The following is a 17,467-nucleotide window of genomic DNA, read 5'->3' as shown; positions in this document are numbered from 1 at the left end:
ATGCTGGCTTTGCTGTATTCGATTCTGTTAAATGGAGACTAGTAGAATTATTCTGATGATGCATTTGTAAAGCCAGACTAATGATGTTCAGAAGATTATATATATTAAGTATTTTCAAATAATTGTTATTTATAATTAATGAAAAATTCATAAATAGGCAGCCTCATAACTGGAGAAAGAGCTGTCTGTCAACTTACCATTTCAATTCTTAGTGAAATTTAACAATCAATAGAATGTGAAGGCCATGTGAGTTCTAGACTTGTAGATTCTAATAGTAATTACCATTAAATAGTTAGGTTCTGAAGCTGTAAATGCATTATTATTGTATTTGTTTTCCTGTGTGTGTCAATGAAATTGTTTTGAATTTGGCTTTGTGGAAATAGATTCCAGGACTCATATTCCAACCTGGAGCATTTATGTAATTTTGTGTTAGTCTGAATGTTTTATCTTATCATATAATATGAGTAACTTAATCTTCAATGAGACAGAAAGGGGTACAGATCCTTTAAGAATATGAGCACAGCTCTTATGTGCTGATGAATGCTGTGGGATGTCTTTCTGTATGTTGTGAATATGTGTTGCTCTGATTGGCTAATAAATAAAGCTGCATTGCCTATGGCAGGGCAGGATGCAGCCAGGTGGGAAAAATCCAACAGAGACAGTGAAAGGAGAAAGGAGAATAAGGGGAGATGCCAAACTGCTGTTCAAGGATGCAGGCAAAGCCAAAGAACATGTGGCGATACATAGATTCATATTTATGGGTTGATGTAGCTGGAGTTTTCTCCAGTGCTGCCTGGGGCCCAGAACCACTCAGACCCAAATAAACACACCAATGCTTACATTAATTAAAATTGTATGGCCTAATGGCTCAAGCTTCTTGATAGCTAGATCTTACATCTTAAATTAACCCATTTCTATAAATCTATACCTTGCCATGTGGCTTGTGGCTTATCAGTATCTTTACATCTTGCTTCCTCTGTGTCTGGCTGGCGACTCCTGACTCAGCCTTCCTGTTCCCATAATTCTCCTCTCTCTTTGTCCCGCCTATACTTCCTGCCTTGCCAGGCCAATCAGCACTTTATTTATTAACCAATCAGAGCAACACATTCACAGCATACAGAGCAATGTCCACAGCTGGTTGAGTTAAGTTATAAGAGCTAGCTAGCAAGAAGCCTGAACCATAGGCCATATAATTTGCAATTAATATTAAGCCTCAGAGTTATTATTTTATAAGCAGCTGCAGAACCAAAGATACATGGGACCATAGGGCCAGGTGGGACTGGAGAAACTTACGGCTATAGATGAATGCCTCTGAGTTTGGCTTACCTAAAAGTTTGCCTTACCCTCCCCTCCACCAAAGGCTCAGGGGACATTACAGAAGAGGGACAGAAAGAATGTAAAACCTCAAGGATGAGTGTTGTGAAATGCCCTCTTCTCCAATATTGTGGTTGTTATGCACATCAACTCACAGCAGCTGTGGTGCTGGAATGCAATCAAGCCAGTTAGGAATTCCTACATGGACAATAGATGACCTACTGAGCCCCATATCTAGCTGAGGAGCCATTGGCAGTTAATGCTCCTAGGGAGAAATAGTCCCTTTTCTTCATGGGTATGGTCATTTGTAGGTTGCCCATGCCCCAGAAGATGACCCCACACCTGTTTTGCATATGAGAAGCACTAATTGGACTTGGTATGTTAAAAACAAGAATACATGAAGTTGAGAGATGTGATGTGGGGGTTTCTGTGGAGAGTTGGAGAGAGGTAGGAATGGATGTTATGTATTGTGTGTGTATAGAATTTTCAAATAATAAAAATATTTTAAAAATCTGTGTAAAACTGTCAATCTTGCTGTGTTTGTGTCTAAGTGGTGGTACTTAGATTGCTATGAATAAGAAGAAATCATTCAGTGATGAAATGACTTTGAAGGCACTGTGATTTTCAAATGTTTCCATCCCCTCACTGTCATAAAATTTAGATGTGGCATTGTGAATAACATGGTGAAATCTCAAAAGTTCCTCCATCATTCACTTCATGTATGCACTAAGTGCTTTAACATCAGAAGGAAAGTGGTCATTTTATTAGTTACTTATAGTTATGACAAAATATCTGATAGAAGCAACTTACAATAGGAAATGTTTATTTTGGTTCACTGTTTGGAAGGATACAAACCATAACAGTGACAGGTACATGGCAAAGTTCATGTTGGTATGGCTGAACTCACTACATGCTTACAGACTAAGAAGCACACAGAGATGAGGCCAGAAGCGGGCTTATGTCTCTAGCCTTGACAACTGTCCCCATAGACTCCTTCCCCAAGCTAAGACCACATTCTAACTTTGCTACAATCTCCCAAAACAGCACTACCACCTGGGAGCCAAGTTTTCAAATACACACTCCTGTGGGGAACATTGTGAAACTGTGTAATGTGAAACATTTGGGAGGGACAGCTGTCTTTTACTTGTGAAGGCATTAAGAACTGTATCATTCTAAATAGGGCAGAAGAAAATGAGAGAAATTATTCCAACCTTGTCTACCTGTGTAAACCAATGAATTTTGGAACATATGTAAAAAGTGTGAAAAAGGGGGTACTTACAGTAGCCTGGATGACTCAAGAATAACCACATCACCAAAAGTCACTCCACCCCCAGCATGAGTAATGACCTCACAAAAGCTGCATCAGTGGTATTCTACTCTCAGTCAGCCTTTCACTGGTATGCTAGGTAGCAGAAGATAGTAGATGGGCTGGAATCTCAGGGGAAGTTCTAGTCTCCCCTGACTTCTATAGTGGAATGATAACAGCCCTCTCACCACCTGCATGGACGTAAGTATGCTGTATTACTTTGTGCACTATGTTTTCATGGCTGTGACCACCAAAGCAATATCTAGTACATGATGGCCAATGCTGAGACTGAGTGGGGTTCATATAGTGATCTCTGCTCTGTAATTGCCTGTGGTCATGTTAAGCTCAGAGAAAATAGCTATACCATACAGTCTCCTCTTTCTCAGTTTTTGGCATTCATTCTGTCCTTTTTTCCTGTGGCATTTTCTGTATCTTTGATGATGATGATGGTGGTGGTTGTGATATTTTAATTCTGCTGAAATGTGATTTTATTTGTATGTTAATAAAGTTTGTGTGGGGATCAGAGGTCATTAGCGAGCCAGGAATAGAAGTCAGGTGGTGGTAGCCCACACCCTTAATCTGATCACATGGCAGGCAGAGTCTCTGAGTGGTCAAAGACATAGCCAAGCTTGATGACCCTTGAGTCTTTAATCACTGTACCAACCACAGAGACCAGGTGGTCTGTATAGACAGGCAGTGACAAGGAAGTCATGTGGCTGGGCTTAGAGCCAATGAGAAGGCAGAACAGGAAAGCAATAAAACTCAAGACACACAGGAAGAAGGTCTCTCTGGGGAAGGGCAGCAGTGACTGGTAAACTAAAGGTAGTCTTGGCTCTTCGCTAGTGCTCGGATCTCTTGGGCTTTTAACTCTGTATTTGGCTCTGTGTTTCTTATTTAATAAAACCATTTCACATTGCAGACAAGGTTTTGCTTTTGTTTTCACAGAAAGCAAGAGGCTATGGATTTGTTCCAGATTAAGATACATCAGGTTTGACCTCCTGAAAGGTCTCTGGTGACACCACAGCCCAGATGATCCAACATCCAGAATGGTTTCAAGGCAGCTGGCTCAGACAAAACAGCCTCACAGACTATTCCAGTCAGGACTTAACCATAATTCTTAATTTCCTCAGGATTCCCATAAAAATACAGCACCCTTTATCAGCAGGAAGTAGCCTAGAAAATGACTCCCACAATCCCCAAAAAAATAGATTATGGATGTTTGTCTTTGTTTAGGTTGTTGGTTACAAGATATATAGGATATAGATATGATAGGATAAAAGGGTAGATTGTTGAACCTACTTATAAAGAGCAACAACTTGTTTGAAATGTTTTACATTGCTATAGATTTTAGTTTGTTGATACAAGTTTAAACTTAATTTTGTTATACTGTATATATATTTCTACTCTCGTTCGAGGTACTATTTTTATGTAATTCATTTAGATTGTAATGAATAATTAAAATATATATTAATAATTAGTCTTCTATGATAGTCAAACTTGTAGCCATGTTAGTTAAGTTTTTTTAGGTATACATAGATATATTTCAGATAGATAGGTAATCTTCAAACACTTCAAAGACCTACAGAATATGGCATGTAAAATGTTTTAAAAATTTAGACTTTCTGGACAGTGAGACATGTCTGCTCCTGGTAGCACCAATTTACTTCAGAGAGGAGGAAGGGCTTCAAAGACACTCTATATGGAGTTTATCTTCTTCTTGGTAAGATTAGCCATTTGGGCAAGAAACTGTTCTTGTCTGGACTGCTTGATCGACTGGACATGCAGGACCCATAGGAAGGTGACCACTGAACATTGTAAGGCAAAATGGTCCTTCAGGTTCCTGCTTCACAGGTCACATAGAGAAGTGACTGAGAGACTCTAGCCCTGTGGGCTACAGACAGATGCCCCAACTTTACAAAGGAACATTGGATGACTGTCCAGGCTGCCAGCTGTCTCTGTCTATTCTTGCAAGACTCCCGAAAGTTGCTTGTGTCCTTCTCCTGTTTCTCAGGTAATATTATGTCCTCCTGAGAGCTTTGATCTAGTTGAAGACTAGATAGTTATAATTTCCTTAGTCTTGATAAAAGATAAGTTAGAGGCTGTGCAGTGGTGGTGCATGCCTTTAATCCTAGCACTTGGGAGGCAGAGCCAGCAGATCTCTGTGAGTTCAAGGCCAGCCTGGGCTGCAGAATGAGTTCCAGGAAAAGGTGCAAAACTACACAGAGAAACCCTGTCTCATAAAAACATAAAGATAAGTTAGATATGAAACCTTAGACTCACAAATATGGGATAGATAGAATTAATTTTGCCAAATACAAATAGACTAGATATTGTAACTGTAATTCTTGCTTGGTAATTGTTCTGCTATATGTAATTTTACTATGTTAAAGTTAAAACCTTTTTGAAAAAAAAAAAAAGAAAAGGGGAAGTGCTCTGAATATCGTTCTATATAAATAAAATGCTGATTGGATAGTAGCCAGGCAGGAAGTATAGGTGCAACAAGCAAAGAAGAGAATTCTGGGAACAGGAAGGCTGAGTCAGGAGATGCCAGCCTGGCGTCCAGGTAACAGCAAATAAAGGCAACAGGTAAAGCCATGGAATATGTGGCAACATATAAATTAACAGAAATGGGCTGAGTTTAAGTGTAAGAACTAGTCAATGGTAGGCCTGAGCTAATGGCCGACCAGTTTAATTAATATAAGTTTCTGAGTGATTATTTTATCTGTGGTTGTGGCATCCGTGGTCTGATCAGGACTGGAGAAAACTTCACCTACATGTGGTGGTGGTGGTGGTGGTGGTGGTGGTGGTGGTGGTGGTGGTGGTATAGTTGTGGCGTGTGCTTGTCTGTGTATCTTTCAGAGCACCAGGACACTGTGACACTGTAAAGTCCATTTATTCTTAGCAAGTTGATGAAGTCTTTGCAATAACTGTTGCTCACTGAAAAAAAAAGGTTGCCATCCATGACAAAGGCTGAATATTGTAGTAATCTGTGGGCATAATAAAAAAATGTTTAGAGGTTGATTTCAAAGGTACACTGTATCCATTTAACAAAGTATCAGTAGTTTCCTTACTGGAGTATGCCTTCCCCAGCCATAAGGTTTTGCTTAGATTATAGTACCCAATGGCTATCTCCTGTAGATCTACCTTCAGTCCAATTAGAGTGTTAGTTGTACCAATAATAGCCATGTTATTATTGTCCTGTGGGAACTCTTGTCTGGCATATTGATTCCATAACACTCAGGGTCCATAACCAACCTGGATGGTTGGTGATTCTTATCCCCTAGCTGCTTGTTGTTAGTAGTTAAGTGGCGCTAGGAACACATCCCGAACACGACAAGACCACGGGAGAGTTTTATTAAAGAGGATAGAGGTGACAGGCCTGCGTGAAACACACGTGGGTGAGGAGAGAAGGGAGGGGGGAGGGGCAGAGAGAGACTGAGAGGCTGAGAGACTCATGCAAGATGGCACCAGATTTTTAAAGGTTGGGCCGCGTATGCGTACAGGAACTCCTGTGGGTACTCTATGCATGCGTGTAGATTACATGGCTGCGCGCGCGCGCGCTTTACGCAACCATGTAAGGCCACAGAGTCCCAGTCCTGCGAGATGTCTGACCCGGAGATGGCTATTCTACACCGGAAATAGTTAGGCAGTCCGCCGGGCAAGCCCAACCATGTGGACATGTAATTTCTATCACTTGTATCAATGCCTTTCAGAACCAGTTAAGGTAGCCCTCAGGAAAGAAACTTTGAGTTTAGTTTTAGCTTGATTTTCTCCTGTCCTGTGACCACAGCATGTGTGGTCTTCAGCAACACACTCTTACTGTCTTTAGTCTAGTGTGTAACCAACAGTAGTAACAAGAGCCTAAATATTGGGGCTGATGGCGGCATTAGATAACTCAGCAGCTTATAACTTACAGAGCAGTAACTCATCCATAGCACTGGGGTTTTCATCTCTCTTTGGGAGTGTCTTTCCCCAGTTTCATTGGGTGTTTGAATTTAATCACAGAGAATAGCTGGAATCTTTATGTTCCCAAGGGCATGGTTGTTTGCCAACCTGATTTTTGGTTTTGTTTGTTTTGAGAGAAATCACAGTATACTCCTCATCTGGTTCTATCTCCAATTTCTAAACCCATGTAAAGTATTTTAGATTTCCCTTCTTGTGTACATTTTAAGTAAACACAGACCAAAAATGTTTCATGGATCCTAATTGGTCTTTAATAAAAACCTGGAGCTAGATATTGGGGTAAATACTGAAAGATCAGACAGACAAAGGAACAAGCCACAGCCACTTCTCACCTCACCAATTCCGTGAATCCTCTGACTGAATACCCCTGAGTGCTCAGCAGAAAGGGACCTTGAGTTCCGGCCTCCTCACACCTTATATGCCTTTCTCTGCTCAGCCATTTTGCTTCCTATCTCAGCCTCCCTACTGCTGGGCTTAATGGTGTGTGTGCTTCCCAAATACCAGTAGCAAAGGCATGAGATCTCAAGTTCTGCGATTAAAGGTATGTGACTCCCTAGTACAAGCTGGAGGAAAATGTAAAGGAATCCAGCTACTATCACAAAAGCTACTACTTGGAAATGTCCAGGACATTTCCAAAGGTCAAGTCATGGCTTAAGAAGTCTTGCTGATATTTTAGCTTTTGTATATAAATTAGTTGGTTCCTACAATGATTTTCTTGTATGCTATGTGTGCTTCCAATATCTCCCAACTGTGTATTTATCTAAAATATCTACCAAGCATCCAAGGCCAAACGGATCTTCTGAAATAAGGTAACACCCTTGTGGAAACAGCACCTGTCACCTAGGTAAGGTGGATAGCTTTATTTCTTGTGCAATTTTAATTGAGACCCTACTTTTTTATACTGCCTTACTAACATTATAGACTCCTAACATGTTTACCCAACCACTTCTAGAAATGTAGTTTGAGCATATAAATTCCCTTTTTCTGATATACTAACCCATCATTAGCTCTCAGTTGACCTCCTCCTTTAACCACCCCCTTTTTGGGTTGTAAAAGAAAGCCTGAAAGTCACTGCCTGAGGAAAATTCTTACCTGCATTTATGATCCTGTAGCAATTCAAGCCTGATAAGCTGGCTGGAGGGGGAGGATTACTATTTCTTGGGTTTATAACTGGATTCCTGAGAGACTTTAAGAGAACAGAGAGGTATAAGGAGACTTGAAGGAGGATTATGAGAGAACTTGAGAATGAGATGGAAGATGAGGAAGAGCAAGATGGGGAAGTACTAAATGGGTAAGAATGAGATGAGAAGAACCTAGATGAGGCAGAACTAAAATGAGAGAATTAAGATAGAACTTATAGGGGACAACAGATAAAGGCAGAGATAAATCAGGCAAGAAAGGAGCTAGGCACAAGAACAGAACTGAAGCTGTGTAGATAGGATTTTATCCCAGAGGAATAAAGTAGAGGACAAAGAGCTCGGTGTACTTAGATTCATTTCCCAAAAATAATTCTTGTCATTTATAAAAGCTTCTCTTCTGGGCCCCTGAGAAGAATATTATTAAGGATGGTCCTCAATAATATTTGAGACTGGGGTTAAAGGTGTGTGCCACCACTGTCTAGCTGTGTCTCTTTTAAACTGGACTAATCTTGTGCAGTCCAGGGTGGATTTGATCTCAGAGAGATCCAGATGGATCTCTGCCTCCCAAGTGCTAGGATTAAAAGTGTGTGCCACCACTGCCTGGCCTCTATGTTTAATCTAGTGGCTGACTCTGTCCTCTGATCCTCAGGCAAGCTTTATTTGATACACAATATATCACCACAGGAAAACATGGACTCTCCTGGTTTCATATTCAAAGGAGTGTATGCAGCAGCAGCATCTCACTTAGTGTGAAGCAACTGAATGACCTGGAGGAATGGTGGATGAGGTCACTGACTCTAAGATGATACAGTGTCCCTTAAAGGTTCATCTGTTGATTACATGGTCCCCAGATGCTGGATCCAAACATTGAGAGGTTGTTTGATCCGGAAGATTCAATGGGTTAATACATTAATGGGTTAATAATTTGATGATGTGTTTGGGGGGGGGGTGGTAAAAATTTCAAGAGGTAGAGTCTAATTAGAGGAAGTAGGTTGTCAGAGGAAATTTACTCATTTATTTATTTATTTATTTATTTATTTATTTATTTATTTAATTTGTTTTTTCAAGGCAGGGTTTCTCTTTGTAACAGCTTTACCTGTCCTGAAACTCACTTGGTTCATCAGTTTGGCTTGAAACTCAGAGAGATCTGCCTGGCTCTACCTCCTGAGTGTTGGGATTAAAGGTATGTGACATCACTGCCTGACTATCATCTTTGATTATCTACATGGTACAATGTAGAATCACGTAGGAAGAATGTCTCAATAAAGGATTTTCTAGATCAGGTTGACTTATCTGTGAGGTCGACCCATGCGTGTCTGTGAGGAATTGTCTTGATTACATTAATGGGTGTCGGGAAAGCCAGCCTAAATATGGGCTGCAGCATTCGCTGGCTGTGGGTCCTGATGGTATTAAAAAGGGGGAAAGTAAGCTGATTATAAGCAGGTGTGCATTCATCCTCTCTGTGTTCTTGCCTGTGTATGTGACCAGCTCCTTCAAATCCCTGTTCCCTTGACTTTCCAGCAATGATGGACCAGACCCTGGAACTGGAAGCTTTATGTAATCTTTCACCCTTAAAATTATTTTTGTCAGGGTGTTTGATCACAACAATATGAAACAAAGCTAGGATTGCTCCACTATGCCCTTCTAATACAATCTTGTCTCAGCACAGGCCCAGAGAAGGTGCAGCCAACCAACCTTTAATCGATACAATAAAATAATACAGTTTCACCTTTAAGTTGTTTTCCTCTACATTTTGTCACAATGACTCGAAGACTGACTACTACAGGAAGACCAAAAATTTCTCCGAACTTCCTAGGCAGCTTGCCCTCTTTTGCATATGAGCTTCACCTTCCATCATTCTTAGTTCTTGTTAACTTGATATAAACTTACATATGCCTGGGAAGATGGAATCTCAACTGAAGAATTGTCACCATGAGATAGGCCTGTAGGATATCTGTGAGAGCATTTTCTTTCTTTAATTAAAAAACATTTTTTTGAGACAAGGTTTACCTGTGAAGCCCTGGCTAGCCTGGAACTCATTCTGTAGACCAGGTTGGTCTCACACCCACAGAGATCCACCTTCCTCTGCCTCCCAAGTGCTGGAATTAAAAGCATGCATCACCATCACCCAGATTAATTGAAATTATTTTATACAATATATTTTTGGTCCTGTTTTCCCATCCCCAACTCCTCCCACATCCCCTGAATCTCCTTACCCATCCAATTTCATGTTCTTTCTTTCTAGCTCTCTAAAAAATAAACAAACAATAAAAAAGATATACAAGAACAAAACAAAAATCCACATGGAATTTGCTTTGTGTTGGCCAATATTCCTGGGCATGGCATTTGCTATGGAGTGTGACTAATGTACCCAGTTACACTCCTTTGGATAAAACTGATTTCCCTTTGTCAGCAAGAATCAATTACCAACAACAGCTTCTCAGTTGGGAGTGGGATCCTGTGTCAACTTCCCCTCTTGGTGCTGGAACGCCATCTGGACTGAACCTTTGCAGTTCTTGTGTGTGAGGCCATGGTTTCTGAATTCCTATGTGCATCAGTCCTGTTGTGTCTGTAAGAAACTTTTCCTTGGAGCTATCCATCACCTTTATCTCTTATTATCTTTCTGTCTTCTCTTCCACAAAGATTCTGGAGCCTTGAGGAGAGGGGTGTGATAAAGACATCCCATTCAGAACTGAGTGCTCTGAATTCTCTCACTCTCTGCTTATTGCCCAATTGTAGGTCTTTGAATTGCTACAAGCAGAAACTTCTCTGATGATGTTTGATAGCAGAAATGCTGCTCAACTTCCTATTATTCACAATGTGGTCACCACCCAAAAGCATGAAAATCCTTGGTTGATACAAATTTTACTTCAAAACTTTCAGAGAAAAGATGAGTTAAAAGAAGATATCAACAAGGCAGTCATATCCTTGTTAAAATATTTTGTATGGAAAAATAGCCTGGCAGTCATTTACCATAGAATACCACATAATCCGAGGTTATTTCCAGTAGCTAATAGGAGACAAAATGAAATGTGGCATTTTCACTCCTGTTTATATACCTAAAAGCACTTAAATGAATTCAAACAAGTCTTTGGGACTCAGTAGGAAAGGGCACATGTTGCCAGGCCTGATGACCTAGCTTTGATTTCTGGGACCTACATAGTGGAAGGAGAGAACTGGTTCCCACAGGTTGCCCTCTGATTTTGATGCATATGCTGTGGTGTGCACACAGACAAATAGATAGATAGATAGATAGATAGATAGATAGATAGATAGATAGATAGATAAGCTGTATACCTGTAATGATAAAAGCACTATTTACAAGTCAAAAGGTAGAAAGAACTTAAATGGTATATAGAAAGTGCTAGGTCGACATGCCAGGTATATTCAACTGCAGAAAGGAATGAACTACTAATACATGGTACACTGTAAGAGAACTTTGAAAATACTGTACTGAGTGAAAAAAAAAGCCACAACTCTTACATTTCCATTTATGTGAAATGCCCTAAATAGGCAGTTTCATAGGTAGAGACAAACCTGGAGATTTCCAGTGGCTAAGGTGACAGACTGAACAGTGGCTGCTTGTGGAAATGAAGTTTGCTTTTGGAATTCCGAAAAAAATTGTATTCTTTTTATTTCTATTTATGTGTATATATCCAAGTGTATACTGTGTGTGTGTGTGTGTGTGTGTGTGTGTGTGTGTGTGTGTGTGTGTATGTGTGTGTTCACCAGGGCTAGAAATAGGGCATCTGATACCCTGAGATGGAGTTATAAGCCATTGTAAGCTACCTGACATAGGTGCTGAGAATTGAATTCAGGTCCTCTGCAAAAGCAATGGGCCCTCTTAACCACAGAGTAGTCTTTTCAGCCCTAATGAAAACCATTTGATTTAGGTAGAAATATTAGTTGAACATTAGAAACATGTCAACTCTCATTGACTTATATACTGAGGTCTACCATACAAAGCATATAACATCTCAGAAATGAAATTATGATTTACAGAGAAATCTCATTTTAAAGGTTTGCATTGGTACACATGTCACCTACATGTAAAGCTCTGAATGTAGCCGTCAAGGTGACCTCCACAAGTGTTCTAGCCTAGCCCTTCCACATATACTGAATAAATAGGTAAATACCTAAAATAATGTTTAAAAAGAGATTTTAAAGGATTACCACAAAATGATTTTGTGGCTGCGTTTTACATGGCCCTCAACCTTATTTGTGACCTTTTAATTGATTAAGAAAAAGAAACAAGTGTGTGTGTGTGTGTGTTCTTTGAATTACAATGAAACTTTAAAAATACCTCTTGCCTGAACAAGAAATTCAAGATGAGGAAGGAGAAAAGTGGAGGGAGTATATCGGTAGGCTCTCAGGCCTGTGGGCCGCTGAAGGGCTGGTCTCTTGTTACCTCCAATAGCTAGTACTCCACATCTACAGATTATCAAAAATTAAGTCTCTTTTCAAGCCACAGGGAAGCTCAGGTAATTGATTCACCCCTGGAAAGCAGGGAGGGGGAAAGCCAGGACACAGATTCCCTGAGGTTGCCTCATCCCTGGCAGTGCCCTAGGGGCCTCGGGCTCCCTGTAGCAGAAGCAGCTGCAGCAGGACCTCAGCCAACAAGAACAGACAGTGGGCAGCTAGCACAGGAGGGATAAATAATGGTGACCATTCTCCTTCAAGCCCTCTGCCAAGCTGGTCCTAGTCATACCTGTCCAATCTCCACATGCAGACATTTTCAATCAGGAATTTCTATTAGTGGGAGCAAGTGCAGAGCCTGGACTCTCAGGTGAGAGGCCATTCCCTCTCATCCACCTCACCAGGAGAGACCTGGGAAATCAGCATTGGGCACAGAGAAGCTATTTGCTTATGCAACTCTTCAAGAAATTCAAGTATATGAGACAGGGGTCATCAAGACTGTGGGACGATTGCATAGAAGATTGTATCTTTTTGTGAGCTCCTCCTTCATGAGGTAGGTTGTTTGAACAGGTGAGAAAACTGACTTGCAGAAAGAAAGAGAAGACTCTCTTACCCAGGATGTCTGTGTGTTTTAACATGCATTGGCCTGTGCAACCAGAGTCCGGTAGTAAACTGAGGGAGGCATATAGAAGACAGGATACACTGAGAACCGAGAAGCCAATTCCATGGGGTGTAAAGAATAAGGACTTCATGGGGAAAGACGAAGTGATCGATACAAATCAGGGTGAGGCAGCTGAGATGCAAGAAAAAGGAAAGCAGTTTCACTAAGAGATGTCTGTGATGGGGAAACAGAAGGAGTGAGATGGGATCTTAGAGAGAAGGCAGACCCAACTCTTGGTTCTCAAAGACCATTCCTCGGGGAATATTTGACAATATGTGAAAATCAATGTGCCAGAATTCGGAGCACAGGTCTCATCACAAAAACATGGTCTAGCCATATCATCTCATTCTTCTTTTGACTTTGTTTAGGCCATATTACTGGAGTCACGTAAAATTGCCTGTTTGTGCCTTGTGTGAGTGGTTGCAGAAGCTTTTTTTTTTTTTTTTTTGAAGATCGTGAATGCAGAATTGCTAATCAAAGGCAACAAATTAGTTGGGAGAGGTAACTCTAGTCAGTAAAAATCTATCACATTGCATCTGCCTCAACACAAAAACTGAAAAGCAGCTGAGGTGATTTATATGGTCAAGAGTTTGACAAAAAAACATGACACATTGTATTAATATACAGGTATTCACAAAAAATATTCATTGTTTTACATAAATGTACATAATCATGATTAGTCAATCAAATATAATATCAATTTAAAAATGAATAATGCTTTCCTAAATGTCCCTAATGCTGACTTTGAGAAACATGAAGGACATTTAGATATTTATAGATAGGATTTATCCATGCCAGGCTTAGCCTGCAAGTATCTGGATATCAAAGTGGCACCATTCATGAGTACCTACTCCAAGGCCTGCCTTTTGGCTTCTCTCGGTCTCTCTTTCTCTTCTTCTTCTTCTTCTTCTTCTTCTTCTTCTTCTTCTTCTTCTTCTTCTTCTTCTTCTTCTCTCTCTCTCTCTCTCTCTCTCTCTCTCTCTCTCTCTCTCTCTCTCTCTCTGTGTGGTGTGTGTGTGTGTGTGTTTGTGTGTGTGTGTATGTGTGCCTCTTCCTGAACTCCATGTTTAGATTAGGTGTCATTCTTGGTGTTTTACATTCCCAGGTTTGGATGTATATACACACACACACACACCACACACATATATACATATATATGTGTTCTTCATGACAATCTACAGCACACTCTCACCACCTTAACAAATCCTCTGCACTTTGTCTCTTCCTCCTTTCTTTGTCCTCACAATTCCCAGGGAAGCCACAGATCTTTTATTCTTTCCCAAATTTTGCATTTTTTGAATGACTAGACACCCCAGTTCCTATCATGCCAATGAGTGGCATATACAACTTCAGTTTCCTCTTCCTGGGGTGATTGGCTCTCATTGCAGAGTTCTCCATTTCCATGGAATGCTTGAGTCATTGGCAATATAAGTAGGAAAAATGGGCATGGTCAGCCACAGAGGAAAGACATCTCTTTGGCTTGAGAGCAGCCTCTGATTTTCTTTGTCATTAATCAGTGATGAATAGTACAATAGGAGGTCAAGTAACGACAAGCTCTGTGAGCAGTTCGAATGCTGTCTCCTCTGCTCCACAGCTGTAAAGTAATGAGTTCTCTGTGGGAATCTCCCTTCTCGTCTACATAACTAGGAACTTCCCAATGCCGGGAAAAGATTCAAGAACCACTGAGTGGTGCTGAGCCTAGTGATAGGTGCACAAGGGTGTACAGGACAAATCCAGAAAAGATATTCTTATGGGAGTCAGTTTCTTTAGTACACAGTACTGGTAATATAGTTACAATAGTCACTGCTCCAAGAACTCACAATCTAGTTTCTGGAACAGATATGACTCCAGCATGATACAGATTGATGGGTCCATGACCAAGTCGTAAGCTTGGAGTATTATAGCCACTTAGGAAAGAGTGACTCAGTTTTGGGAAGAAAATGTCCACAAAAACTCTACAAAGGATGTAACATTGAAGCTGTGTCTTAAACAGAAACGTGTGTGCTGCATGGAGAAGGGGAACTCATGCAGAGTGCAGAGGAAGGGTACCAATGAGGCAACTGTATTCTTTATAGGTTAGTGATTTTAACCGGGAGAAATGTTTCTCTCTATGGAGATGTCGTTCTTGTCACAGTTGGTCAGCAACTTCTGGTGTCTACCTAGTAGAGACCAGGGATGTTGTTAAACACCACACAAGGCACAGAAGGGACCATCACAGAATGAATTATTTAGTTCCAAATTCAAAAGTCTTGTGTTAAGAAACCCCGTTCTATGTCCAGAGGAACTGTATGAGTGCAGAGCCCGTGTGTCCTAATGGCATCCATTCAATTTTTTCTTAGAGGATATTATTTTAAAAAACCATTCACCTCCATGATCTCAGACTTGTAGGATTGTCTGGGGCTGTTGGAATTACCATCTGTGAAGTGGCTGGAAAGTGCTAACCCTGAAACTGGGGTAATGGTCAAATGATGCCTAGAATCGAAGCCAAAAACCTGAAAAGTATTTGGGGAGCACAGCCACCACTCACTAAAGTAGATGGTTCTTCCTTGATTTTGGATAATAAACCTGTAAATACTCAATTAAAGACCTTAACTGATCGAAGAGGCCATTCACCAGGGGCTGGAGAGATGGCTCAGTGGTTAACAGTGTTTGCTGCTCCTCCAGTGGACCCTAGTTTGGTTTCCTAACCCCATGTAGCCTGGCTCACAAGCTCTAGAAGATCTAACAAACACTTCTGGCCTTCTCAGGCACCTGAATACATGTTACACACACACACACACACACACACACACACACACACACACACACACACAGAGAGAGAGAGAGAGAGAGAAAGAGAGAGAGAGAGAGAAAGAGAGAGAGAGAAAATAGCATAATAATAATAATAATAATAATAATAATAATAATAACAACAATAAAAGAAAAAGATATTCACTTGTGCTATAGTTTGGATGTTCTTCAAAACCCTATTTATTAAAGATATGGTTACCAGTCCATGGCACTAGTAGGAAGTGGTCTTTAGGATTTGGGGCCTAGTAGAAGGTTTTAGGATATTGGGGGAGGGTATCCAGTTGCAGACAATTATGGGACCTTTGTCTCTTCTTGTCACTCTCTTTCACAACATGCAGGCAGTCTCTGGGCTTCCTTTCTCCCCAATATGCTTCTGCCATGATGTGCTGTCAGAGGCCCAAAGCCATGGGACAACTGGACTGAAACCTACAAAATTGTGAGCAAAACAAACCCTCCTCTAAAAGGTGATTTCACAAACATATTTTTAAAAGATTTATTATTTTTTGTTATTTATTATATTTGTGTTTTAATTTTACACATCAGCCATGGGTTCCCTTGTCCTCCCCCCTCCCACCCCCACTCCCACCTTCCCCCCATCCCCTCCCCTCTATTCCCATCTCCTCCAGGGCCAAGACTCCCCTGGGGATTCATTGGTGGATTCAGTACAGACAGGTCCAGTCCCCTCCTTCCAGGCTGAGCAAAGTGTCCCTGTGTAAGCCCAAGGTTCCAAACAGCCAGTTCATGCACTAAGGACAGGTCCTGGTCCCAAAGCCTGGGTGCCTCCCAAACAGTTCAAGCTATTCAATTGTCTCACTTATCCAGAGGGCCTGATCCAGCTGGGGGCTCCACAGCCTTTGGTTCATAATTCATGTGCTTCCATTTGTTTGGCTATTTGTCCCTGTGCTTTTCCAATCTTGGTCTCAACAATTCACGCTCTTACAGTCTTACTCTTTCTCGACAATTGGACTCCTGGAGCTCCACCTGGGGCCTGGCCGAGGATCTCTGCATCCACTTCCATCAGTTATTGGATGAGAGTTCCAGCATGGCCGTTAGGGTGTTTGGCCATCTGATCACCAGACTAGGTCAGATCAGGCTTTCTTTCGACCATTGCCAGCAGTCTACAGTGGAGGTATCATTGTGGATTTCTGGGGACCTCTCCAACGCTCTGCCTATTCCTGTTCTCATGTGGTCTTCATTTATCATGGTCTGTTATTCCTTGTTCTCCCTTTCTATTCTTGATCCAGCTGGGATCTCCTGCTCCCCTAAACTTTCTTTCCCTCAAACCTCGCCCTTCATTACTCCCACTGTTGTCCAAGTTGTTCATGTAGATCTCATCCATTTCTCTGTCATTGGGTAATCCCTGTGTCTTTCCTAGGGTCCCGTTTTCTAGGTAGCCTCCCTGGAGTTGTGTAGCAGCCTAGTCATCCTTGTTTTATATCTAGTATCCTCCTATGAGTGAGTACATACCATGTTTGTCCTTCTGGAGTCTGGGTTACCTCACTCAGGATGATTTTTTTTAGATCCATCCATTTGCCTGCAAACCTCATGATGTCATTGTTTTTCTCTGCTGAGTAGTACTCCATTGTGTATATGTACCATATTTTCTTTATTCATTATTCAGTTGAAGGGCATCTAGGTTGTTTCCAGAAAAAAAGGGAAAATACAGCAAAAATAAGAAAAAAAAGAGAGAGAGAGAGACTGAGCCATGGACCAACAAGATAATTAACAAGCAAAAGCACTAGCTTCCAAGTTTGATTATCTGAATTCAATCCCTAGCACCCATATGGTGGAAAGGGAGGTCCAGCTGCCCAGGTATTCCTCTACCTCACATATGCACTGTAATACATGCTCCTCATACATACATGCATGCAGGCAAGA

Source organism: Onychomys torridus, chromosome 21, assembly GCF_903995425.1.
Source record: "Onychomys torridus chromosome 21, mOncTor1.1, whole genome shotgun sequence".
Lineage (NCBI taxonomy): Eukaryota > Metazoa > Chordata > Mammalia > Rodentia > Cricetidae > Onychomys > Onychomys torridus.
The sequence above is the reverse complement of the archived record's forward strand: the minus strand, read 5'-3'. Positions refer to the sequence as shown.